Source organism: Halichoerus grypus, chromosome 7 (assembly GCF_964656455.1).
Source record: "Halichoerus grypus chromosome 7, mHalGry1.hap1.1, whole genome shotgun sequence".
NCBI classification, from domain to species: Eukaryota; Metazoa; Chordata; class Mammalia; order Carnivora; family Phocidae; genus Halichoerus; species Halichoerus grypus.
In genome coordinates, this window is record NC_135718.1 from 18,066,100 (window position 1) to 18,092,562 (window position 26,463).

At 45.7% G+C, this 26,463-nt stretch overlaps 1 protein-coding gene across 2 annotated transcripts in view; it reads left to right on the forward strand.

The window, feature by feature from the left end:
* Positions 1-6,464: 6,464 nt before the first annotated feature.
* Positions 6,465-26,463, forward strand: part of GPAM (glycerol-3-phosphate acyltransferase, mitochondrial) — a 58,256-nt gene continuing 38,257 nt past the window's right edge. Inside the window, exon 1 of one of the 2 annotated variants that reach the window (XM_036099091.2) lies at positions 6,465-6,698. The gene's annotated coding sequence lies outside the window, so the exon portion shown is untranslated. The remainder of the gene's footprint in view (positions 6,699-26,463) is intronic. The other variant, XM_036099101.2, reaches the window with a different exon arrangement.

Sequence of the window (26,463 nt, forward strand, 5' to 3'; positions counted from 1 at the left end):
AAAGGATTGGCTCTAGTGTGCGGTCATGCCCAGCCATTGACCAGCAGCAGCCTACGAAAACGTGGCCTTGGCTGAAATGTGTAGTGGATCCAAAATGGCAGCATCTAGAGGATGTTCGTCAACCACACCCCTGCAGCAGGTTCTCTTGAAGGGGAAGCTGAGCGACATACCTCTATGCTGGCACGACACGCATTGCTTGCCTGCACCCCCTTGCCAGGTGCTGTGCCAGGCCTGGAAGTTCCTGGGATCTGAGGAATGTTGTTCCCATCACCAGGGAGCTCATGGTCTAGCCAGGAAGACCAATCTGTGCACCCGGACAAGGGAATGTGCATTGAATCATGGCAGAGACAATAACAAAGGGGAGTGACAGATCAGTCCGAGATTGTCAGGAACAGTGTGTGGTAGTGGTTCAAAGAGGCAGCCTTGGAGGAGAGCTTGGAATGTTCTCATCAGGCATGACGACAGGCGTGTGTACTGGGTGTTCTTCCTCAGTGCAGCCTTGCCCACACCCACGTGTTGCCTCCACCTATTCAGCATTCACTGAGTATCCACCTATGACTAGGCTCCATGCCAGGTACTGTGATTTCGTGGGTCCCTGGCCACAAACAAGCTTAGGATATTGAGGGGCCTAATAGACACTGATGAGTCATTTAAAAAAAACATCTACAGAAATACGTGTGGGTTTGTGTGGGACTCCTAATGACTGGAATCCTGCTACTATTCACAGTGAGGAGCAAACAATAGGCCATTCTTGGTTTCTCTCCCTGGGGCCTCCAGGGTGGTGCCTTGAGATCTGTGTGCTTAGTAAGTACCCGGAGACTTCTGAAAAAGGGGGTCCTCTGACCACACTGTAATTACTCTAGGGAAGCAAGAGAGAGAAACCCATAAGCCACTTGCAAGATTGGCTCTTACAGTCTATTTAGAAACTTTGGTCACTGTGAAAATGTTAGTAAGTAAATGTAAGTGAATGTGTATTTTGTCTACATTATGGGGCAAACACTGATAGCCCATTGGCTGAATTTATCTTGAAAATCTGTGGGGATTTTTTGGCCTGAACAGTTGCCCAATTTTAAAAAATTTTGGAGATTTCACATAAAAGTCCATATTTCCAGCCTCTCTTGAAGATAAAGAGATCTGACAACACAGCCTACATTTTCCCATGCAATATTTGGCTGGACACGGTAGATGTCCTTAGACGGGATATGTATCCTCCATTTGACCTCAGCCCCAACCACTCCCTAGTAATTATGCCTAACCTATTTTTCTCATTTATATTAGCCGCCTGGTGCTAAGATGCTTTTGGATTTATGATATATTGGGTAGTCTCCCCAACTCAATTGACAAGTGTGTGTGTCTCTCTGTGTGTTCTGTCCTTAAGTAGTGAAGATGGAGCCCAAATCCAAGAGGGTTTTTATTTGGCCATGACACAAACATCAATGGTATGCATCCTTGGGCACCTCCATTAATGAAAGTTTGTACAGATCTTCTCTGGGATGAAAGACCTGTCCCAGGACCAGGTACTCAGAAGATGGCTACAGTAGGAAAATTTCCCTGGTCATGGGAGCCAATTTCTTTACTCAAGAGCTGACATAAATAGGAAGACTGTCCATCAACCAACTATTTAAGGTCAAACTTTGACAGAGCCTTGAGGAAATTAAAACCAAAGCTACTTGCACCCTTCTCTGAAGGCGATGGAACAGAGAGAGCTAAAAGCAAGGAAGCAGACACATGAATATGTGCCCAGATATGTATTCTCACAGATACGTATAAATATGGATCTAGATGCACATATGTTCTATGTCAACACACACATGATTTGGGGAATGCTTGAAAGATCACTGAAGGAAGAATGAGAATAGTGGCAGCTTGTGAAAGACAGAAAGGAAACGAATCTAAGAACTCTCTCTCTCTCTCTTTTTAAAGATTTATTTATTTATTTGAGAGAGAGGGAGTGTGTGCATGCTCGCACTGGTGGGGGGAGGGCCAGAGGGAGAGAATCTCAAGCAGACTCCCCACTGAGCACCCCAATACGACGTGCAGCTGGATCTCAGGACCCCTGAAATCATGACCAGACCCGAAACCAAGAGTTGGATGCTCAACTGACTGAGCCACCTGGATACCCACTAAGAACTCTCTTATGAGTGCTAATGTGAAATCACAGAAAGATCATGGGTTTGGGAGTCAGATGGCCTTAGGCTTAAGTCCCAGCTATACCACATATTAACTGTATGACCTCAGGCATTTTAGTTAACCTCTCTGAGCTCTACTATTCCATTCTCTGAAATGGGTGTACATATTCCTACCCTATAGGGTTTTCTAGGACCTGGCCCATGGTAGGTGCCAATAGGTATTGTTTTTTCTCACCAAGTTGAACCTACTGATAGGTGCTTGCCTTGTTTTTCATCCTGAGGCCAATATTCTCTGGTACTCTTAAGTGGGAGCAGATCTAAAGTTACCCTTTAATTTTCCATAAGTGGGTCTTGTAGATAGCTCAGAGATATGAGTACCAGCTAGACCTGGTCCTAGCTTGGGACTGTTTCATACTCTTAGAGAGTTTTCTAACCAAATTTTTCTGGTAGTGGTTTTCCTGGTATGTACTCTATTCTGCAAGTAATGGTAATGGGCCCAAGGAAACCAAATGCTGTGTGCATGATCTTGGTGCAATGGGTCAAGATCCAGCAGCCTTGAGACACCTGGCTAGTTCCAGACGTCCAGAACTTTCACACCCCTTCTGTCCATCCCACGATCCCTACTCCCAAGTGAGAAGCCCTTTGCACAGAATCTCCCCTTCAGAGGTGAGCTGTGGCCATGCCCATCACCTGTGCTCTCCTGGCCTGCCAGGCCTCCTTCTCCCCATGGGGAACTTTGCCCTCCTGCTTCCAGGGGGATCCCTCATGGGTGGTACTCACCGGGTCTGTGCTCTTTGGTTGGGGCTGGACAGGTGATCAGAAGCTGGGTGGGCTCTGTAGCTCTGTCCCCACACTTGCTATCCCTGGTTGATGTTTATCCCACATCATTCAACCCAGAACATCTCTTTGTATTGTTTATCAAACCTTAGGGTTTGGATGAAACATTGCTGGCCACAAGCAAGCTGGGAACATGGCCAGCCTTTCAACAGGACTCTCCCCGCATTCTCTCTCTTAACTCCTGCTCTTCTTCTTTTCATAGCCATCTTTCCTCTGCATCTTCGGACTTTTATGTTCCTTACTCCCCTGCGATGCATGGCATCTTCCTCACCTTGGTCTTCCCTTACCTGCGGTGCCTCCTCCGAGGTTACCCTTCCTCTCACCTGAACAACCGGGACCTCAACTGCTCTCAGTTAAATGTTAGCAGGAAAGTGAGCTGACCTAGCCCGTGTCTGGGATTCACATATCTGCCTTTCAGTCATCAGTGTGTGGTTTACTAGGTCTGTGTCTTCAGAAAAGATATGTAATCTCTCTGGGCCAAATGTGCACATTTTTATTTATTTTATTTTATTTTATTTTATTTTTTTAAAGATTTTATTTATTCAACAGAGAGAGAGATAGCGAGAGCAGGAACACAGGCAGGCGGAGTGGGAGAGGGAGGAGCAGGCTTCCCAACGAGCAGGGAGTCCGAGGCGGGGCTCGATTCCAGGACCCTGGGATCATGACCTGAGCCGAAGGCAGACGCTTAATGACTGAGCCACCCAGGTGCCCCAAGTGCACATTTTTAAAATGTGGATGATAACATCTCTTTTGTTGGTCTAACTGCCATTTTCTTCATAAATAATAACAAAATTCTTTTTTTATTTTCTTCTTTTTTCTCCTGGAACTACACATCCTGGAAGCCAAGCCTGAGTATGTAAGAGAAGATTAAAGATCTGTTTTGTGTGTGAAGAGCTGGAGTAGAAAAAAACATAGGACTTAATTCTGGCTTCAATTTTTGGGTGGGTGACTTTTGGCAAGTTACTGAAACTTTCTAATTTTTTATGTCATCTTTAAAATGACAATAAAAATAATATCTCCCTCATGCCTAGGATTGTGGGGACAATTACACGAAGGGGAATGTTTGATGGTGCTTCTGCATGGTAAAAATCTGTGCAAATATGACTCAGCTACTGCTATGACATTCTAACTTCTGGCTGGAGAGAATCCCTTCGAAGGCTAGCTCTCTTCCCTGCTTTGTTGCCTTCTTGCTTTTCTGCTATGGGGTTGTGAATTTGTGGACAAAGGGGAGTGGAGACTTGTGCATGAATGTCCATAGCAGCATTATTCATAACAGCAAATATGTGGAAACCATCCAAATGTCCATCAAGCAATGAATGGATAAACAAATCATGGTATATTTTCACAATGGAATAGTACTTCAGCAATAAAAGGAATGAAGTGAACCTTGAAAACATGATGCTAAGTGGAAGAAGCCAGTCACAAAGGCCGCATAGTATATGATTCCATTTACATGAAATGTTCAGAATAGGCAAATCCATGGGAGACACAAGTAGACCAGTGGTTGCCTAGAGCTGGTAGAGGTGGGGATGGGGGATGGGATGCAGAATGACTGCTAATGGGAAAGGGTTTCTTTCTGGGGTATTAAAATGTTCTAAAATGGATTCTGCTGCTGGCCACACAACTGTGTGAATATGCTAGATATTGTTGAATTATATAATTTAAATGGGTGAATTGTATGGTATATAAATTATATCTTAAGGAGGCTGTTTTATATATATATATTTTTTAAAGATTTTTTTTTTTAAAGATTTTATTTATTTGAGAGAGCAAGAGCGAGAGAAAGCACAAGCAGGGGGGAGGGGCAAAGTGAGAGGGAGAAGCAGGCTTCCCACTGAGTGGGGAGCCCGATGCGGGGCTCGATCCCAGGACCCTGGGACCATGACCTGAGCTGAACGCACACGCTTAACCGACTGAGCCACCCAGGCGCCCCTTTTTTAAAGATTTTATTTATTTATTTGACAGAGAGAGAGAGAGAGAGCACAAGCAGGGGGAACAGTAAAGGGAGAGGGAGAAGCAGGCTCCCTGCCAAGCAGGGAGCCCGATGTGGGGCTCGATTCCAGGACCCTGAGATCATGATCTGAGCCGAAGGCAGATGCTTAACCATCTGAGCCACCCAGGCGCCCCTATATATATTTTAAAGTGGAGATACAACCTTGCTTATCCTCTTTTTTCCCCTAGTTGGAGCCCTGCAGGGAGCCCACTGACTTGAGTCCACTTCCTGTCCATCATTGCTGGTTTTCCCCTGCCCCCTTTGGACAGGCCCAAACTCTCTGTGGCAAGCTGTCTTCACTGGCCCCTTCCTTTGGCTTGACTGCACAAAGGACTCTCTAATAAACTCCTGCCTCCTGTGCTGTAGGACCGGGTTGGGAAGGAGCACCAAGATGAGTGGTTCCCCCCCCCCTCCGTCCTCCCCTCTCCCCGGATTACCTCAGTCTCTGATACAGTAGACACAAAATCGATCTCTATTGAATGAACGGTTGATAGAGGAGATTGGGGTGGGGGTAAGGGGAATGACTGCTAATGGGAAGGGTTTCTTTCTGAGGTCGTTTGAAATGTCTTAAAATTGATTCTACTAGTGACTAAGTGTTATTTGCATAACAAAGATGTACTGAAGTTCCTTTAGGGAGGAGCTCTACTATATCAATAGGATTTAAGGGTTTGTGTATTTTCCTAAGGGCACATAGAACCTTACAGGGACCTGGCAGAGTTCTCCCATTAAATCCTTAGCAGCAGCTTAGCCGAGAAGGGGCTGAGTGACATGTTCAAAGTCAGAGGGCTACAAGGCTGTGGAGCCATTACCCATTCTCAGGTCTGTTTAGCTGCCAACATGCACCCTCCTCATGATGCCTCTGTGGCCCAACAGAGACAGACTGAGACATGAGAGGGGAAAGTGGTGGGGAAGATGAAGAATATGGAGAAGCTCTAAGTCACTGCCAATGAAGGACCCAAGGAAATGCATGTGAAGCATCTCTAACACGTGACAGCAAGTCCCTAGCATCTCCATGACCTCTTCAGGGACATAGTCAATAAGTTGCTCATCTGGTGCCAAATATACTTACCACTCCCCCCCCGCCCCCCCCCCCCATTACCCAGCCCTGCTCAGCCCCACTCAGGCTTGGTTTCTTAGCAGCACTGAGAACTCTCTTGGCCTTGGCAACATGGAAGCATCCAGGCTGGGAGCTGAGTGCCCCACGTGACTGCTCAGGATCCTCAGCTGCAGCCCCTGGGTCAGGCTCCTCCACTGAGAACGAGGCTCCTGAGCTGGGAGCTTCACTCCCTAGTCAGAAAATCCCCACCAGGCAAAGCCAAGAAGTCACCACTTACAGCATCATTAAATTATAACGAGCCCTGAAACTCACTCCAAAAGCCTGGGTCTGTTTGCCCTTGCGGGGTGGGGGGGGGGGAAGGAAGCAGGTGATTGGCTGGCGCATCTCGGACTAGCAGGCCTTATCTCCGGCTGGTTATTATTTGATTAAAGAGGCTTCCTCCTCCTCTGGTGTTTCAAAACTGTGCTGGGAGAGTTTGCTGCTGCCTGGGGACTTTTTCTGAGGTTACTCCCGAGCACCCAAAGTCCTTCGGCCTCCAGCCGTACAGACAGCCAAAGGAGCTTCCGTCCGCCGCCACACACGGGCAGGGGCTGTCTTCTGAAGAGTCTCCATCAGCTTTGCAAATCAACTGGTTGAACATAATTCTTCAAACACTACAGAGTTAAGGATACAGGTATTAAAGGTAATTTTTTGGGGGGGGCGTCTAATTTCCTAGGATGTCATGACATTTGAAATGGGTGTATGGTGGAAACTCTGGGGCTCAGAGCGGAAAGCAGGAGAGGCAGAAAAAGTGGAAAAAGGAAGTGCAAGAAAAAAAGACTCCGAATCTTGGAATTCTACAGAAAGGCAAGGCCAAGGTGTGAGTTATTTGCAGCTGGAGTGAGGTGTGAGCATGATTGCCATGTATCATTGGCATCTGAGCACTTTTGCTCTCATGAAGCCCCCCCGGGGTCTGTCCACTCCCTTGGCGTGTCTGTCATCCTCCCCACTGGCTCAGAACCCCCAAGTCCTGACAGGGTATTGGACGCTGTATGAACAGTCCAGTTGCTTTAGCTTGAAATTTATCTGATCTGATTTGCAAATGGGACATGGCCTTCAAAGGGTGGGCTTGGTGGCGCCAGTCCTCGTGATGTTGACCACAGAGAAGAGCAGAGTGGGGCCGAGCACCACATTTATGAGAATTTCTTTCCCACTTTATCAGAGATGCCCGTGTGCCATGCCCAGTCTGTTCTCATCCCCGCAATGCTCCCGGCTCAGCTTGGGCTGGGCGGACGGAGGACAAGTCAGAGGACTTCCTCCTCGCTGCTGATGCAAGCTGGGCTCCGTGTGGTGCCACAGCTGGGGGTTAACTGCCTGGGGATGAGGACCAAACTGTCCTCTCTGTGAGGTTTGGCTGGAGGTGGCCAAGGGGGGCGGGGCGGGGAACAGGGTGCAAAACAAGAAAAACATTTTATCTTGGCATTAAGTAGAAAAGAAGGCTTTTAGAGTAAACTGGTATTAAAACTGGTTCTTCCGTCCGCATGTTGGCTGACTGTGTTTCCTCTCTCTGGTCATGGCGGTTGTTTTAACTGCCAAGTGCTTCCATCCAGGCTGCCTTCGTTCCGAACTGTCTGTACCCGGGTTGTTTGTGCTTTGCTGGCGTCGGCGGGATGTTGGCATCACTTTGCCCCACAAAGCTTCTCCACAGTGTGGAGGACCCTTCCTCCTGCTGACGACGCTGCAGTGCCCCCCAGGGAATTTTCTCTGCTGAGGCCCCCATTGGATTTCCTGAGTATTCAGAGTAATGGTCCGAGGAGCTTATCCCCTCCTAATTTTAAGGGAAATGGCAAGAGGGAGGACAAGCCCAGAGTAGGGGGTTGTACCTCTTGGACCTGATTTCTTTCCTGCTCCTTTGGGAACACTTCCTCCCTTTACCATCGTCTGGATGGTCTGGATCCTCCTCTCTCACCATCCCTCTGTCCATCCCTGTCCCGCCACACGGATACTCGTTCTTCCCACCCACCATGGTGACCTTATTGCATGCTCTCCTTTCTGCTTGGAGCACTCTCCACCCTCCCCAGCCCCTGCTCAGGCCAAGTCAACATATTAGTTGGGTCTTTGAGTAAAGCCTCTTCCTCCAGTACTGGGTTAGGGTCCCCTGCACTTTAGCTCATTGGACCCCTAATCGTATTGTCTTATGATTGCTTGTGTCCTTACTCATTGCCTCCCCGACACCGGCAGCTCTGTGAAGCCAGGGGTCTTGCTTGCAGCCAGGCCCCCAAAGCCTAGCAGCGTCTGACACCCACTAAACTCTTACTGGTAATAGCAGGTAACGCTGACGGAGCATATTCTCCCTGCCCAGCGCTGTTCCACGTGATTTACATTTGTTAACTCAGTCCTCACAACACACCTGTGAGGTGAGTATCAACCCATTTAACAGATGAGGGAACTGTATTAAGAAACAAGTTCACCTAGTAAATGGTGGACTTCAGAGGGCATGCTTTCACTGCTATGCCGTGTGCCAATCTGGTGCTGAGGGAGTCCATGAAAAACAAATGACTGGTATCAGGGTAATGAGCGGGACACTAGGCAACTCTCCCATCTGCACTGTTGAGCTGTTCACTCAGCTGAGCGGACCACACAGGAACCACAGGGCAGGTTGTGAGCAAGGCTCTGAGGACATGGGGGTAAGTGGGCACAGACCCTGACCAGAGCGGGTCTTCCTTTCAAGCTCTGTCCTCTCTGTCAGGATCTGCTTTCCCTGTCAGCCTCTTGCCTACCTTGGTAGCCAGGTTTAACCACTTACGGGCTCCAACCTCACGACTGAGAGGGGCTCCAGATCAGGAATTTGGTCCAGACTTGAAGGGAGCCCTTCAGGAAATTATCTTTGGCTGGATCCTCGGAGTTGAGGAGTCGATCAGGTGTTGCGCTGAGGGCTTTCCCTGCCAGATCTCATTTATCCTCCTTGTGAGGGAGGGGGTTAGCATCATCCTGTATCTTGGAGGAACAAACTAAGGCTCAGAGAACTAACTTGCCCAAGCTGGTAAGTGTGAGAGCTGAGACTCAATTTCTGATGTATCTAGCCTCAAAGCTGGTGCCCTTCCCACATACCAGGGGCTTTCACAAACACTTAGCTTTGGGCTCCCTGCCGTCGGGGAATGGGTCCCCTCTGAAATTCCTGTCAGGCAGATATTTCTGTTCCACTGTCTGCCTTCCCAGTTGCTGAGTGGGGATCTCCTCACTGTGGGGTGGTCCTCAGCATCGTCTTCCCTGCCTGGACCACGATCCAGCACAGGGCTTGACAAGACCAGGGACTGGTTTGGGGGCATCTAGTCCTAGAACATCACAGCCAAAAAAGCCTAAACCCAAGGCCCCCAACCTAAGGGAATCTACAAAGTCTGAAAACCTTTGTTAGAAGAGTAATAAAGCATTGGGAGGATCATTCAGATCCACTGCTGAATTTTGCTTTTTGCACTTGTTATTTAAGTTGTCTAAGCTCCAGTTTCCTCATCTGGAAAATGGGTATAATGCGTCTCTTGTGGGATTACTTTGAGAATACAGATTCTGCGTTCACTAAATGTGGGTGTGTGCCTGCCATGTGGGAGCCACTGGGATATAGTGGAGACTAGGGCAGAGGAAGCTCCCTTCCCTTGTGGAATGTACAGTTGAATTAGGGGCAATAGGTATTAAAAAAAAATCACACAAATAATTAGGTCATTCCCATTTGTGGTGAGAAAAAGAACAAAGGACCTCATTTAGTTGGGGTGGAGAGCTAGTCAAGAAAGTCTTCTCTGATGAACCATTAGCTTATGAGCACCTAACATGCCACCTGGCCCAGAATGCGGTAGGTGCTCAGTACATGGGGCCCTGGCCAACCACCTGCAACTCTCTGGGACTCAAAGGCTGTGAGTATAAAGTGTGGGGGGTGGACTGAATGATTCCTCAAGCTGAGTTGCCCGTTTCTGGTACTTAAAACTCCCTTGATCCATAGCAAGATAGAGTCAGATTAAAGGAGAATCCCCTGATTCCCTGTCCAGTGCTCTTCTACCCAGCTGTCTCCATGGATGGAGAGAGCCTGAGTCCAAACTCAAGGAGGCCAGGAGGAAGACTTGGCTGATTCTGTCTCCTGGAAGCCCCTTTCTCTAGCACCTCCTTCCACTCCCCAGCTTGGACCCCAACATCCTTGCTCCCCGGGGGTCACTCCTTCTAGATGGAAATCCCTAAGCCCCTTCCCAGGGACAGAAAACAGGTTCTCTGTGTCCTTGTCCTCCAGGTTCCTACATGTCCAGTGTGGATGATTAACCCACCTGGGGCGATCGTCTCTGGTGGTAAAATTCCAAGCACAGGCAGGCTGGGAGGGGAGCAGCAAGTTGAGGATTTGGGGAGGGTCCCATCATCTTCGTTGGCTGCCCCTTTCCCCAACCCACTCAGCCTGCCCCCAGGAGCACCATGTTCCTTTTGCATTGCACACAGTGTCTTTTGTAAGCTCTCTGGCCAGGGATTTAGTGACAGCCCTTGTGAAGAGCTGGTTAGCATTTTTTCCAGACAAAGCCAGAAACTCTGGGAGGTGATGGAAAGGCTAAGCTTGTCAAGCGTGATGAAAGGAAATGATCAGTTTCAGGCTCCTGATTCTCTCCCACCTTCCCCATGGGGTACCCTGTCCCCTTGACCTCCAGGGGCATATCAACTTGCTATCTCCTCTTCCTTACCTGGGGCCGCACTCTTGCCTTCAGCTGTCTGTTAGCCAATCCCTACCTACTGCTTGCTGGCCATAATGCTTAGTAGGACCTCCCAGGGACATCGGTGTTTTAGCCAGTGATGCCTGAGGGAGCAATAATGGCGGGAAGGCAGGCTGCAGGACTGATACTTCAAAGCATACAACTGTCTTCACATGAACTCAGGATTTGAAAACCTTTCTTTGGTTTGGGGGGTGGTCAAAGAGGATTGGATGGATATTGAGAAAGGAACAAAAATGCTATATGATAAATAATACATTACACCAAGAGCATTTCCAAAGAGACTTTGAATAGCAAGTTGTACCCTGAGGCAAATCCTCCCCAATGCGTCATAAAAGGAAAGTGGCAGGTTATGCGCAATGGAAAGGACACCCTCACCATTCAGTTCCCAGAACCTGCAGCCTTGCTGATCTTAACCAGGGTGAAGCTGGGTTCTCTAGTCCTGAGCAGCATTTCAGATGTATACTGGGGCTCTGAGTTACCATGCTGAGCCAGTGCTAATGAAAATACTCCATCACTCCTGAGCTCTCAAGCAGCAGGGGGCCAGGAGGCCCCTCCCCACCCCATCCTCTCCTTGCCTCTATGCACTTGCTTAATGAACTTGGCATTTGGCCTCCAACCTGCCCTATGGGTCTGGCAGGGAGTTTAGCTGAGGCTGGCTCTGTGCATTGAGCTTCAGCCTCTTGCCAGAAATCGAGTTGGCTTAAAAAAAAAAAAAAAACAACTACCCAAAATAAGTTTTTAAAAAAAGCAACATCCATTTCCCCCGTGAGCTGGACTTTTTCTGCGGAGAGGAGTGGTTGCTGTGGAACTTAACCATGGGGCTGCTTGGTTACAGTGTGGATGATGTTTGCTTTGTGTCAATTCCAAATTAAAAATGATTATGAGGAACAAGGGCCTGGGAAAATGGAAAGCCTTGGGACTGAAAGCTCTTCTACGACTTGGCAGTGGGAAAATGGGGGGGATCAAGCAGCCGGCAGGCGGGAAGTTGGCTGCTCCACACCCAGCCCTGCTTTGGCCCAGACAGTTCAGGGACGTGGCAGAGGTGCTGAACCTTCGCTCATCCGTCCCCTGGCACCTCCCTGGGGCAGTAGCAGTCCTAACCCCCATCGCACTCCCTTTGGGGCTCATTTTAATTATCTTATGGGGTGATGCCCAGGGTGAGACTCTTGGGTAGGATGGAGGTAGGACGCCCCATCCATTGCACCAGCCAGAAACAGCATCCATGATTAGACAATAGAAAATGTACCCTCTAATCGTCACATTGTAGAAGTTCGTGAAGCAGCACTCTGTGTTCCGGGTGCTTTGCCATTTCTCCTTGGAATGCCCTCTCCCTACACCATCACCCCTGCCCCACTACTAATTAGCTCTGTGACTCAGGGCAACAAGGCACAGCCCCCGCTCTCAAGGAACTCAAAGCCCAGTGGAAGAGATGGGTAATTAAACAAGCAATTTAGGGTAGCATTACCACGTGGGGAGTGCCACCATAGAGCAGAGCGGCTTATTCTCAGGGCAGCTTCTATCCCTCCAGCCCACCCCTCCCTGTCCTTGCCCTGGAATACCTTCTCTGTTCAATCTGGGTCTCAAACCTAATTCTTCTCTCAGTAACTCCAGTGGCTACTCACAGTAGCCACATTCCAGACTGCAGACCAGGGCTGGTCTGTGATGTTTTTCTAATCCACCATGATTTAAGAACTAAGGACAAAGTAGCCAGTCTTTAGTTCAGCTGTGTGTATTTTGCAGGAGGAACTTCCCTTCCTTCTGAGAGTCTATCCCTCCTGCTTGTTGGGATGTTGAAACATTCTTTCTTTTATGAGACAATGGTGTTTGTCAGTTTATGTTGCATTTAATTTTAATACTATGACTGGGCAGAATAAAACAGCATCCATTGTTTACCGCCCGGCGATAGTTCAAAGTCTGGGAAGCATTGCCAAACAAACTGCTTGTCAACAAGGTTAACACCTATGTCCAAACCCAAGTGGGAGCCCCTGGGGTGTCTTTCTTAGCGTCTGATTTCTCAGTCTGTAGCAGACTGGCCAAGCTGATGCATTCAAATTCTACTCACTTGCTGAAGACACTTAGCTGCCTGTGGAGGCCAAATCCTTAAATAGACGCTCCTGCTTTCTTGGCGTCCCAGGCTGCTGTATGTTTAATGCCTTGAGTATCCAATTTCTGGGCCAAACTCATGAAAATCTAAAGGGGAATTATCTGTCTCAGAAAGCAGTTGCAATGGAAATAAAAGCGATTCGTATTCAGTGTTATCAGGATGTTTAATTTTTCATTGAAATTGCAAGATAAAAGTTGATCTTCAGAGTTGTGTTAACCCAGATCTCCAGCTTCCACTGAGATGCAGCTTAGAAACTGCTGGAAAAGATGCCAGTACCCTGGCCTGGAGCAGCCTTTTATGGGCCTTCTATCTATCTGCTGACGTTAGGAAATCTTGGGGTCAAAGTATCTCGTCTAGTTAAATGAAGTCCCATACTGCCTCTGGTTATCCCACCATTTTAGATATGGTCCAGGGTATTGGAAGTCCCCACGAAGTTTGATGGGTAGAAGAAAATGCCCATCAGGCAAGCCAAATCCCGGTAATATATGTGGTAAAGTCCAAGTTCTTGGGCTATAGTTGAATGTTTCTATATTTAAGGTTATTTAAGGGACACCTGGGTGGCAGCACAGTCAGTTGGGCGCCAATTCTTGGTTTTGGCTCAGGTCATGATCTCAGGGTCGTGAGATTGAGCCCCATGTTGGGCTCTGTGCTGAGTGCGGAATCTGCTTGAGATTCTCTCTCCCTCTTCTCTGCCTCTCATGCTTGTGCTCTTTCTCTCACAAATAAATAAATAAATAAATCTCTCAAATTAATTAATTAATTAATTAAAATGTTATTTAAAATAAGTGATTCATGCTAGGCTTAGATAATTTAGCCATAAGGAGGGTTTTCCTTTACCACTCTGAAATGTTGGTTTTGCTCTGTGATGGCCAATACAAAAGGAGACTCTCATGTTTGGACTGAGTCCTTCTTGAGGTCAAGGGTGTGCCTTGTGCACCTTATTGGTGAACACACTTTTCTCCTTTTGCCCATCTCTTGGCATGTAAGATGCCAAAAAAATTGTTGTTGGTGGTAACAATAATGCAAATGACTCTATCTTTTGGAGAGAATCAGTTTCTGGCAGTTTCTACCTTGACCTAATATGACCACTTAATCATTCATATTTTTCACTTGCCTATTTAATTACTAGAAGAAAATTCTTTCTTTGACTTGATAATTATGTTTTGGCTTACACCCTAAGAAAAGGAAAGAGTAGGAGTAAAGCTGGTGGGCAGCTAAGGCCTCTAGTGAGCACTCTGTGCTCCCAGCCTTGGTCCCTAGTTTTCTGGAACCTGCCCTGGCTGCTTATTCAGGGTGTGATCCAGACTGGGGAGCAACAAGCTTGATCCACTTAATTGTATTTGGTTTGCCTGGGCTCTTTGGCCGACACAATCTTTTCCACTGAACTCCTCCCTCTTGTAATGGGCAGCCCTCTGGTTGGTCAGCAGCTTGAGGTCTGGCAAGAACAATGTAGAAGGCTTAAGGATGTTTCTCATCACGGCTTTGCCATCAATGAGTTGTATGGTCCTGGGCAGGTCATCTATCTCTCTGGGTCATGGTTTCCACATCTGTAAAACATGTTGGATTAGATCAGAATTTCTCAACTTGGCACTATTGACATTATGGACCAGATAATTTTTTGTTGTGGGGCTGGCTGTCCTGTGCATTGTAGGATGCTTAGCAGCATCCTGGCTTCTACCCACTGGATGCCAGTAGTACTCTTCCCCTCTTTTGTGACAACTGAAAGTATCTCAGACATTTCCAAATGTCTTTCTGGGGGCAAAATCATCCCCAGTTGAGAACTATTGGATCAAATTATATTTACTTCAGTTTGTGAAACCACATTGAGTTGTTAATCCATCCTGTTTCATTGAACACCTACTATATGCTAGGCACTACATTAGGTTTTGTAGCTTAAATATTTTTTACAGATATTCCATGGAGTAAGTGCCATCTACTTCATGAAAATCTGAATAAGAACTAGAATGGTTTCTACATAGGCATTGAGATAGAATGAAAAAAAAGAGAGATTCTCTCTTTGGATTCTTACTAGCCTCATCTATAAAACGTCAACCTTACACACTGTTGTCAGGACCTAATGCTTAGTGTATATAAAAGACCTTATCATAGTAGACATTCAATAATTAAACTCATTCTCCTTTCTTCCCCACCCCCGAAAGAATCAGCTCTGCACAAAACATTAACTTTTTCAGCCTTGCTCTACCATCTCTAGGCATCTACCCTTCACCTACCATGTGTCCCCACCCCTATCCCCAGTCAGGCCAATACTGATTGTCTTCTTAAAAATCTCCAACTGTTTGTTTCAAGGAGAGCCCCCCCTCCCTGCCTTCTCTTCTTTTACCAGATTGTTAACTTGGTCCATTTTTGAAAGAATTGCCTCCTCTAGTGAAGAAAAAGATTCTCCAGAGTCTGGAGAATCACCAGAGATTTGCAGAAGTCATTGTTTCATGTTTTCTTTGCATGGTGACAATAAGGATCTGAGGAAGAGGGAGCTCCTGGTTTGCAAGTTATCTGCACTGCTTCTCCAGGGGGCATTGATCGGGTCATGGGTTTTATCATGGGTTCTAAGTGTCTCAAGGGCAAAGACCATGTGTTGGTCCTCTGTGGGAACTCCTGCACCATCCCCTCCAAGGAAAACATGTTGGTGTTTGCTAGCTTGACATGGTGAAAGGCATCATGGTGCAGTAATAAGGAGTTCAGGGCAATGGAGTTTGAATCTGTATTTTCTTCTCCAGTCAGATCCTGACCAGGGGCTATGGGAAACATGCAGACAGTGTAGTTCTTCGAAAAAATAAGTTCAGGCTCAAAGCCCAGCTCTATCACTTACTCTCTATTTCACCTTGGGACATTTATGTTACTACTCTGAACCTCAGCTGTTGTACCTGAGAAGTCGGCAATCACAAGGCTCCCTCTTCATAGGGAGGTTGTAAGAATGAAATGATAGAATATGTGGAAGGCATATGCTCAGTAGAAATCCACTTTTATTGATAATAGATATCATCTTAAATAGTAACTATAAACAATAATAAATATTACAGGTATTAGACAACAAAAAGAGGGATTTGGGTGGATGAAAAGGCAGGTATGACATTGACTTATTCTGTTGCTCATGAGAAAATGGGCTCAGAAGGGGAAACGAGGGGAAGGGCGCCCAGGTTAATGGCAGAGCTGGGGCAGATCTTGCATCTCTAGATTCTCCTTCACGTGCTGGTTCTACCATGCTGGGGCTGCTTTCCTGTGTTAAAGAAACAAAATATTCAATGACACCTGTAAACATGGTAAAGCAGACTCTTCAGGACTCTCACGAGAGGTCTGGGGACCACCACGATGGGGCTTTTTACAGTGGGGAAGACAGATTGGACTCAACTCCAAATATAGCATGGGCAAGGAGCAGGGGAGGGGTCAGTGGATGGAAAAATACTAAGAAGAAACAGCAAGGTTAAGGGGGACTCTGGCTAAACTGACCTAACCAGATTCTTCACCGAAGACAGGCCGGGGTGGTCAGGCAAGACCTGCGGGCTGGTGGAGGGTGAGGAGCTGGATCAGATTTGGAAGGCTGGGGATCTGGTGAAACTGAGCAGCGTTCTTGCTAAAACTGGATTTTACAAGGAGGAGGTGCACAGATGGGCTTAGGAGAAGTTTCAGGAGACCGACTAAAGTTTGAATTTTTGTCACCTGCCCAGAAATTTTAAAGCCCCAGTTTGGAAAATTGCATACAAATTGAGGAAAATGTGCCTATTGGTTTAAGCACCATGTGCTGTTTCCAGAGGGAATCTTTCTTCCAGGTAAGAGAGAAATGAATATTTGTCTAATGGGTTTCTGATGACCTAGGGTTGCCCGAGAGAAAAGCGGAGTGTGAGAGGAGGCCTAGCCCCCCAAGACTCCCCAGCCACACCAGTCTGTCCTTATGCACAGCCAAACACTGTCGAAACTACTGCCTCTGTCCCTCCATCTCCCACCTTCTCAAAGTTCAGCCCTTACCTCCCAGCCCAGGCCCAAGGGACTGGTGAGTTGATCTTTTGCTTTAATGCTGATATTCAGTCTCAAGAGCTGCTATGAATGACCATATAACTGAGCACAAATCGTGTACCCCTTCCCAATGAGGCTGCAAGAGATTTCTCTGGGCTGACCAGAGCTGTGACTCGTATCGTATCTTTCACCTCTTGCCAATAACCTTTAAGCTTGCTTGAGAAGGAAAGACTGGAGGTTTTAGGCTCCCTGTCGAAAGAGGAAGAATTTTAACAGAGTGGCTTGCTACACTTGGTCCTTCAATATTAACTCTTTGGGGCTTACTTGCAATGGGAGGTTGTGTGGTTCCGTTTATACACTGGCATCATGTATAATTCACATGATGCAAAATCAGATGCAATTACACTGTGAGTGGAACCTTGGTAAAAATGGAATAACTTAATTGAATTAAAGTCTACTGTACTCTTTTTTTTTTTTAATTTTTTTATTGTTATGTTAATCCCCATACATTACATCATTAGTTTTAGATGTAGTGTTCCATGATTCATTGTTTGTGCATAACACCCAGTGCTCCATGCAGAACGTGGAGCACTCCTCAATACCCATCACCAGGCTAACCCATCCTCCCACCCAAAGTCTACTGTACTCTTAAATGATGGTCATAATTCAGTCAAGAAGTTGAATCAATAGAGTCCTATTTCCTACCAGAACTCTATCTCTTACTCTACCTTTTTTTTAAATTAAGTTAAAACTTAACTGAAAATGGCTGTCTTTCTTACCTGAAGAGGGCTCACCATGCACGGAGCACATATTTTAATGTTTTTCTTTTACTCCCCTCCTCTTTTGTTTAACCCCCTTCTGGCATAGCATATATCAAATAATGATTTAAAGGAGGGATCTGCAGATTACGGCCCCTGGGCCAAATCCTGCCCACCACTTGTTTTGCAAATAAAGTTTTTTTGGCACACAGCCACATCCATTTGTTTATGTATTGTCTTTGTCTGTTCTCACACTACTATGGAATTGCATCATTGTGACAGGGACCATATGCCCCCAAAGACTTAAGTATTTGCTAGCTGGCCCTTTATAGAAAAAGTGTGCTGACTCCTGATTTAGACTATGAGTGTTGGAGTCAAACATGCCTAGGTTCAAATCAGGTCTTGGTTACTTGCTAGCATGTAACGAGCTAGTTTTGACATTGGAAATGTGGCGTGACCTCTCTGAAACCTAATCTGTACCATGGGGATAGTAGATAAATACCTACCTTGCAGGGCTGGTGTGAGAATTCAGTGAGATAGTATTTGTGAAAACCACAGCCCTGTGCCTGGCACAGAGCAAATGCTATTCCTGAGCATTCATTCTTTTAGCCCACAAATGTATACCTAGTGGTTTCTCTGTGCTAAGCCGGGGGGTGGGGGGTGGTGGCCAAGGCAGAGATTGACATAGAAGGTCCTTGCTCTCCTAGGCTTACATTCTCATGGGAATGATGGTAACATAAAGGAAATGAGTCACAGATTATTATCAGATAGTGATAAGTGCTATAAATAAAATAAAATAGGACGGCACAGAAGAAAGTGACGAGGCAGGGAACAGAGAGTTGCTAACCAAGCTAAGACCTGAACATAAGAATGAGTCAGCCATGTGCAGATCCAGAAAAGGGATGTTCCTGACAGCAGGGACAAGTAAGCAATCCCTGAGCCAGGGATGAGCTCGGGATGGTTCAAGAAGAGGGGTGGCCTTGGGGACCAGGGAGAGGAGGATGGCAAAGTTCAACAGGGGTAACAGCATGTCGACTTGTGGGCCTTGAGAAGATTTTAGAGTTAGAGGTGCAATCTGAGACCATAATGGAGTAGAAATGAGGTCCTTGGCCTCATTCTCCGACCTTTGTTGTAATATATTATTCTTCCTCTTTGGTCTCTGGCATTCGTCGCTGTTAGAAACTGGAGATGGGAAGGGGCCTAGGGGAGCCCTCATCAGATTGGAAGCTTTTGGTTGTAGCAAGCCCATCCCGCCACCCCGGCTGATCCCAGCCACCTCACTTGGGCTTTTCTCCTTATAGTACCCCTGACTCACCCAAAAGATCTTTTGGCCAATGCCATTACCCCTTTGAAATTTTTCTTATCAGGAGCCTTTAAATGCTTCTCCAGGCAGAGCACTTAAGGTGAAAACCAGTTAATGTAATCTTAAAACCCCCTAATAAATTTCCAGCAACATAAGACCACCAGATAATCATTTTGTCCCTAGGGTCACTCAGAATTCACAGCTCAGTTCCCATAATTAGCATTTCTTTTGTGTCTGAATCATTGAACAGGCGTGAAGAGCCCCAGTGAAAATATTTTGCCTGTTGGCGGTTTTAAAGAAAGCCATAGATACAATCAGTTACCCAAACTGCCTCTAGAGTTGCTAATAATAACAGCCATGTGGCACTTCCCAGTTTCAAAGCCGTGCTGCAAACCTAGCTTACTTAAATTAAAAGTCTACCTTTAGTTTACCTACCTTTATTGGCTTTGGATGACTCCTCCTCCTCCTCTTCATCCTCCTCCTTCTTCATCGTCTTCGTAATCACCAAAACCCTTCATTGGAAAGTACTTACCTGGCTAATAGTAATTAATACTTCCTTTGCAATGCAAATATGTGTTTCTGTCTCATCTTGCTTTAGACATTGTTAAAAGAACAAGATCCCGAATGTAGCTGTCTTCTAAGCCATGCTTTCAAACACTGATTCTTAATCTGGGGTCCATGGATGACCTCAGGGGGGTGGGTGATGAACCCCCTGAAATCAAACACAAACGCAAACTTTTACATGTACCTTTTTTTTCCTCTGGAGAGAATCTAGAGTTTCATCAGATTCTCATAGTGTTCCCCTGACTCCAAAAAGTGGAGTCTTTTAGGACTTTAGTGACACAACCCATATTATAGTCATCGAAGGAAAACTCTATGCAAATTTGTAAGTGGAAAAAGGAAGTTGTTGGGGTTGGAGCTGGGGAAGCCTGTGATTCTGAACTACCACACTGACTGATTATGAACCTGGATCAAATGAAGCCTCCCAGACTAGACATCTTCCCAGGAACTCTTATGGGAATTGCAAACATTATGTATTGCCCTCTATTCACCAGGTACTGTCCACCAGGGCCTTACATATTTTAACTCTTAATCTTCACAACCACCATATAAAGCAGATATTATGACTAGTCTTGCTGTACACATGAGGAAAATGAGGCACAGAGAGATTAAAACTATAGATTGAGTTTGCATTTAACATTCCAAGACCCTTCACAGTCCTGGATTTTGTCAAGCTGTAATTAATGGTTCAGAGTAATTACCATTTCGGACATGTCTGAATGGTAGCCATGTTGTAATCTCCAAGCACATGCCTAATTAATAATAGGATTCCTATAGGTACCTCCTCTGGTGGATAAGAACAGATTGCAGGTCATGTGCAGAGGAGAGCCAGCTGACTGCTCTTTTAATTAGAATTTGTCTAAGCGTCACTGTGGTTTATAAAATGGGGTTACTGACTAGATAATTTTATTTTCACTATTATCACCACTAAAAAATTCATGCCATGTACCTAAGGCATGCCAGGACACTGTAGAGCTTAAAGTTAACTAAGCCTTCTCTCTGAGAGGTTAAAATTTCATTCATTCCAGGATTTGATCAATTTATGGGGCTTACGATATAATTCATTATATTTTTTCAACAGTTAATGAGCAGGTGACCTAGAAGCTTATGGACTATCCTCTAAAAACATCACTTATAATCAACCTAGAGAGAAGCAACACTGTGGATATGAAAGTTTGTTTAATCCCATCTGTAACCTGTAGAGGTTACTGGGAATTCTACAATTCATGGATGCATGCTAAATTTACATATATGTACCAGTAATTTCGGGAGGTGAGGTAGGAACCCTGGATCAGAACCGACAGCCTTTGGAAAAAATAACTATAAAATAATCTGATAAAGGGGGAAACTGTTTTGTCATCTCCTAAGCAGAACTGGATGTACAAGAGGAATGGGTGAGGTGTAAGTCACCCCGAGTGAAGGGTCGGGCTCAGTGACCTGCCCCATCAGTGGTACAACCAAGCGGGACTACAAGAGGGGATTGTACCCTGTGACTCTGGGTTATGGAAAGCCTATTATACAATATCTTACTTTCATGTTGGAGATCATCCTTGTAATCTAATTCAAATATTTTATGGAATAATATGATGACGACTGTCAGAAAAGATTTGGTAAAAATCACAGCCGATCATATTATTACGCTTATTCAGGTTTTGCTTTGTATCAGGTAATTTAGAAAATTGGAAACTGTGTTGATAACACTGTTTGGAAACCTTTTATTTTGGGAAATCTGTAAGCTAAAAGCTAAAGATGGTTATAAGGAGTATGTCTGGAACATCCAAGAAAATACATTTTCTAAAAGAAAATCATAGAGCTTCTATGTCCCCAAAAGTAATAAAACTAATGTCTTTAAAAGTATTCTCAATGGAGACTTAGTTAAACTTTGTGGCTCTTCCTGATTAGATTTAATAAGTGAAGTTCTAGTTTACTTCGATCTCATTAGAAAAAGAATAATTTAAATACAAAGTAGTTCTGCTTCTCCTCATCCTCTTTATGAAAACTTTTTTCCTTTTTGACAAAAACTGATTCTAAGGAGGAAGTAGAAATAAGTCTATCTCCAGCCATGTCTGGCTTTCAAGTATTTTCAAATTCCTCCCTTCAAGTGTACAAGGCACATGTGTGTTTGCCTCCCAGCCTCTGCTTTGCCTTGTTCTCCATTGTGGATACTCATGTGGCAGACCACCACCCATTGTGTTGCTGGTCACCACTGGAGACCTGGGCCCCTATTCTCCCTGGTATTTATGTTGTTCCCTCTCCTCTGATCCAGGGAGTGAGGGTCGGGGGGTGGGGGAATGGGTAATCTGCTTGCTATCTCTCTACCCAGCTTGGATACATGCTTCTTCAAGGCCCATAGAGTCCTGAGCCCCTAAAACTCTATGGTTCATGTATTGCTCCTTGAATACTTCTATTCTTAAAGTTATACTTGTCCATGACTATTGATAGTTGTAATAGCCATTCACACTCTCCTTTATTAAATAAGTAATCACATCTTGTACTTAGACATTCAACAAACAGATCTGGAGCATCTGTTTTGTGCAACGCACTGTTAGGTGCTAGGAAATCGAGAGGGGAATGGAAGATGTCAAGAATTTAAGAGGGACAGGCAGACGTTAATGGCTAATTCTATAATGGAGTCTTTAATTATAATTGTGATAGGTCCCATGGGGGAGAAGCATCTGACAAGGGGTCTGACTTAGTCTGAGGGTCAGTGAAGGTTGTCACGAGGAGGTGGGAACTGAGCTGTGGTATGAAGCATGGATTGTAGAGGAAAGAGGGGGTTGTGGTGGGGACCACAGCCAGCAGAGGAAGGAGTATGTGTGAGAGAAGGGCAGAGCCATCTTTCTTAAGGAGTTGAAGGCAAGCCGGGGTGGCCTATGTCAGAGAGAAAGAGCAAGTGGGAGGAGATGAGGATGGGAAGGTTATCAAGGGTAGACGGGCCGGGTCTTAGAGGCCATGTTGAAGACTGTTTCCTAAAAGTCTCTGCCCTAAAAGTCCAAAGCCTTTGTCCTAAAAACTGCAAGAACAATAGAAAGGATTTTAATCCCTTGCAGTGGGGATCAGGCAGAGAAGTGGGGGTGTTTGAAGTGCTCAGTGTTGCATTTTCAAATGTCTGCTCTGGCTGACGTGTGGGATGTTTGGGGGGATGGTGCACGGGAAGCAGACATGAGGAGTCTTGGTAGTAAGTTTTGTGCCTCCCAGGAAAGATAGTGGTGGCCTGCATTAGGATAGTACAGGTAGAGAGGCGGCAAATGGATGGTGGGTTTAAAGTTATGTAGAAGGTTAAATTGCTAGAGTTGGTGTTGGACTGGATGTAGGAAGAAGTTAAGAATGACTCCTAAGGGGCGCCCGGGTGGCTCAGTTGTTGGGCGTCCGCCTTCAGCTTGGGTTGTGATCCCGGGGTCCTGGGATTGAGTCCTGCATCAGGCTCCCTACTCTTTGGGAAGCCTGCTTCTCCCTCTCCTACTCCCCCTGCTTGGGTTCCCTCTCTTGCTGTGTCTCTCTCTGTCAAATAAATAAAATCTTAAAAAAAAAAAAAAAAAAAAAGAATGACTCCTAGGTTCCTGGTCTGTTGAGAGAGTAGGGAGTAAGAACGAAGGAGGGCCTCGAACCAGCAAAAGTTGCCAAGAAAAAACACCTAGGTAGGGAAAAAGAAATCCAGGAGAGCATGGGGTTGTGAAAGCTGAGGAAAGGCCTTGCTCCTTCTGCTAGAACTTGAACTTGCTCAGCAAGCCATCAGTATCTGATAATCTGACATCACGTTGTACAATAGTAGAAGGACTCTGGGTAAGTCTGGGCACTCACCATCTAGTCCACATTAGGATCCCTCTTCCAGAAGACAAGATGCTTTCTGTCCAGCTAGCATCTCAACTCCACAAACCACCTTGGACAATATCTTCCAAAAACCAACAGTGATTTTCAGAGAAGTGACCTAAAGCAATATTTAGGAACAAAACTACATGTTGTCTTCAGAAATGCAACAAAGGCACAACAAAGGTAAACTTTTATGATGTCATATAGGGTAGTCTGGCCAGTCAAAAGCTCCAAACTCTCGTCATTCCAGATTGGGAATTTTGATTTATCCATCCCAACCAGAAGGTTCACTGAGGTTGTTCTGATAGTCATTAGAGTTGTTCGTAAATGTTTGGTTATTTAATCTGACATTTAGTTTGGTAGGATTATATTTCTTCACCCACTTGCTTTATACAATGCTTTAGCTAATGAAATTGGAACACAAGCAATGTATGGATTAAGAGATTATGGTTTATACTCTCTGTTCTTGGCCTCAGAAAATAAGGAAGACCTCAGCAAATAAGGAAGTATGTATCAACATGGAGCCTCCCTCAGTGACCTTTATGAGCAGAGCTTCTGTAATAACCTGCAGTTTACGTGTAGCATACACAAGAAATAAACTTTGTTGTCTTAAGGCTCTGAGACATTTGTTACTGTATCATAACCCAGTCCATCCTGACTGATACAGAGACACCCTTTCCAGAACAAAGTAACTTTAAGAGTTTATATGAGTTCCAAAGATTTTAGGACAAATTCTTTGCCAGCATTTAAGCTCAAAGAATTAGGATCTCTCTTTTGTCTCCAAAGTCTCTGCAAGAGGAGACTACTAACAATTGTAATAATAGCTACTATTTAGTTAATCTTAACCATGCAGCAGGTGCTATGCTAATTATCTTGCATACATTATTCCATTTAATCTCAAAATAACCCAATAAGGAAGTGGACAAGAGCAAATCCACTTTTAAAATGAGAGAATTGAGGCTCAGAGAGGTTAAATAACTTTCCTAGGGTCACATAGCTGGTAAATGGTAGAACCAAGATTGAAATCCAGGGTGTCTGGCTCCAAAGTCCTTGCAGAGTTCTCAGACATTCTGCTAGAAGGATTCAGGGTTGGCCCACTGATGTCCTCACTTGAAGCTCAGCTTTTAAGCCAGCCCCATCTGAGTATCTTTATAGAGTGGGTTTAACATTAAGATATGCTTTTCAGACCTGGGACGTGACTACTCTAACTACCAGGCTCTCACCTAAGCTGGCTGAAAATGTATGTTATGTGTTTGTGCTCTAGAATCAGGTAGATCTGAATTCACATTGAGGTTCTGCCAGGTACTGGATTCACTTAACCTCTCCACAATGCCTCTGTTTCTCCATCTGAAAAAATGTGGGTGATAGTTGTTCCTGGCTCATGGGGCTGGAACAACTATCATTCCAGCTAGTAGAATGGTAGCTGGGGAGGATGGGCCCCTTGTTTTTCTTTTTGCTCTCAGATCCATCCCCCATCCTTCCCTGCTCTACTTTATGCCTGGGAGGGGAGTGATCCCTGCAAACTCATTCCTTAGGCTTCTTTGCAGTTTGCTTCAGCCAACAGGAGGGGCTTGCAGGTGGAGAGAGGGCAGAAAGGGAGGAAAGCCAGGGAGGGTGTTCCTCCTGTTTCAGGTGGCACTTCCAGCTGCGGCAGCTTTGTGGTTTGGGGTCCTCCTAGGCAGCCCCTCTCTCCTTGGTCCTAGATGTGGCTTAGGTGGCTCTGGCTTCTGGTTGTGTTAACATCTTTGTTGCTCCAGCCCTAGAGTACTGATCTGGTGTTGCTAATCTCTGGGCTGCGTCACGGTCCTCTTTTGTTCTTTCAGCTCTTCCAAGACCTTTCGAAGAGGGATTCTGTATAACAATCACACTTCCGGTGGTCTGGCATGGGCTGTTTTCCAGATCGTGCCATGACTGATACAGAGGGTTGCTTGAGATAATGCCTATGAAGTACTTAGAAGAGTGCTTGGCACATAAAAAGTGCTCAACCAATGGTAGCTTACAGAATGTGCTTACTTTCCTCTGAGCTAGATTCTCTGCAGCCAGTCGGCCCCAGGCAGGTCCCTGCCTGCATCATAGCTCCTGAGTCACTGCCTCCTCCTTCCAGGTTGGCCAGGTCCACGGACCTGGGCTTCTGTTTTGATTCATCCTTCTCTAATCTTTACAGAATAAAGGGCCTGTGAACTCGGCCATGACATTTCTGACACATGTCACAATGTTATTTTTAATTTTTGGAACTTCTTAATAGGGCTTAAAAAGGCCTGCTTTATCTGGCCACTCTTGGTTCCCAACACCTCCCTCTGTCACTTTGTTGCTTTCAGTAACAAAAAGGCAGTTACTTGCAATTAGCCTCCCTTACGGCCTTGGGGAATCTCGAGACTTAAACCCAAGAGCCTGGCTACAAGCCTGGGAGAAGGGGAAAAAATACCTTCCATTTCTTGAGAATGAACTTATTAGATGTAAAAAAAAAAAAATTCGACTTACAAGCTAATTTCTTAAGTATGCTGCTCCACTAGTTCTCTGATCCAGTGCCCCAGACCCCTTCTGGAACCGGTGCCCTGCCCTGAGGCGCAGCTAATGGCTGAAAGAAAGTCTGGAACCCTACCTAGTTCCTGCAGGCCTTCTTTCTTGGGGGTAGAGGGGTGGGGAGGTGAGTCCTGTCAGGTAGCCCAACCTGTAGGAGATGCCAAGGCAGATCTACCTGAAGCTTGCCTGCGTCCTACTGGGGTTATTAGGAGTTTGTGGCTTAATTTACTAATAAAGCAGTTTTTAGTAGAATTGAAGTCCTTACTCTGCCACAAATGTGGTAAAAGTGAGTCAGAAGGGTTCCATTCTCTTCTGGCCTAACGTACTTTCTTTTTTTGAGTTTTTAAAATTTATTTGACACAGAGAGAGACAGCGAGAGAGGGAACACAAGCAGGGGGAGTGAGAGAGGGAGAGAAGCAGGCTTCCCGCGGAGCAGGGAGCCCGACGCGGGACTCAATCCCAGTATCCCGGGACCATGACCCGAGCCAAAGGCAGACGCTTAACGACTGAGCCACCCAGGTACCCCCCTAACGTACTTTCTAAATGACAGGCTCTACGATCACTTCCATTGCCACAAACTCCAGCATGATACACTGGTAGGGATGACTTCTTAACTCTTCTCTCATTTTTCCCTATATATTTGAGTCATTCTAGTGGCTAGAATTGTGCTCAAAATTAAATGTGAGTCAGGAATGCATTTG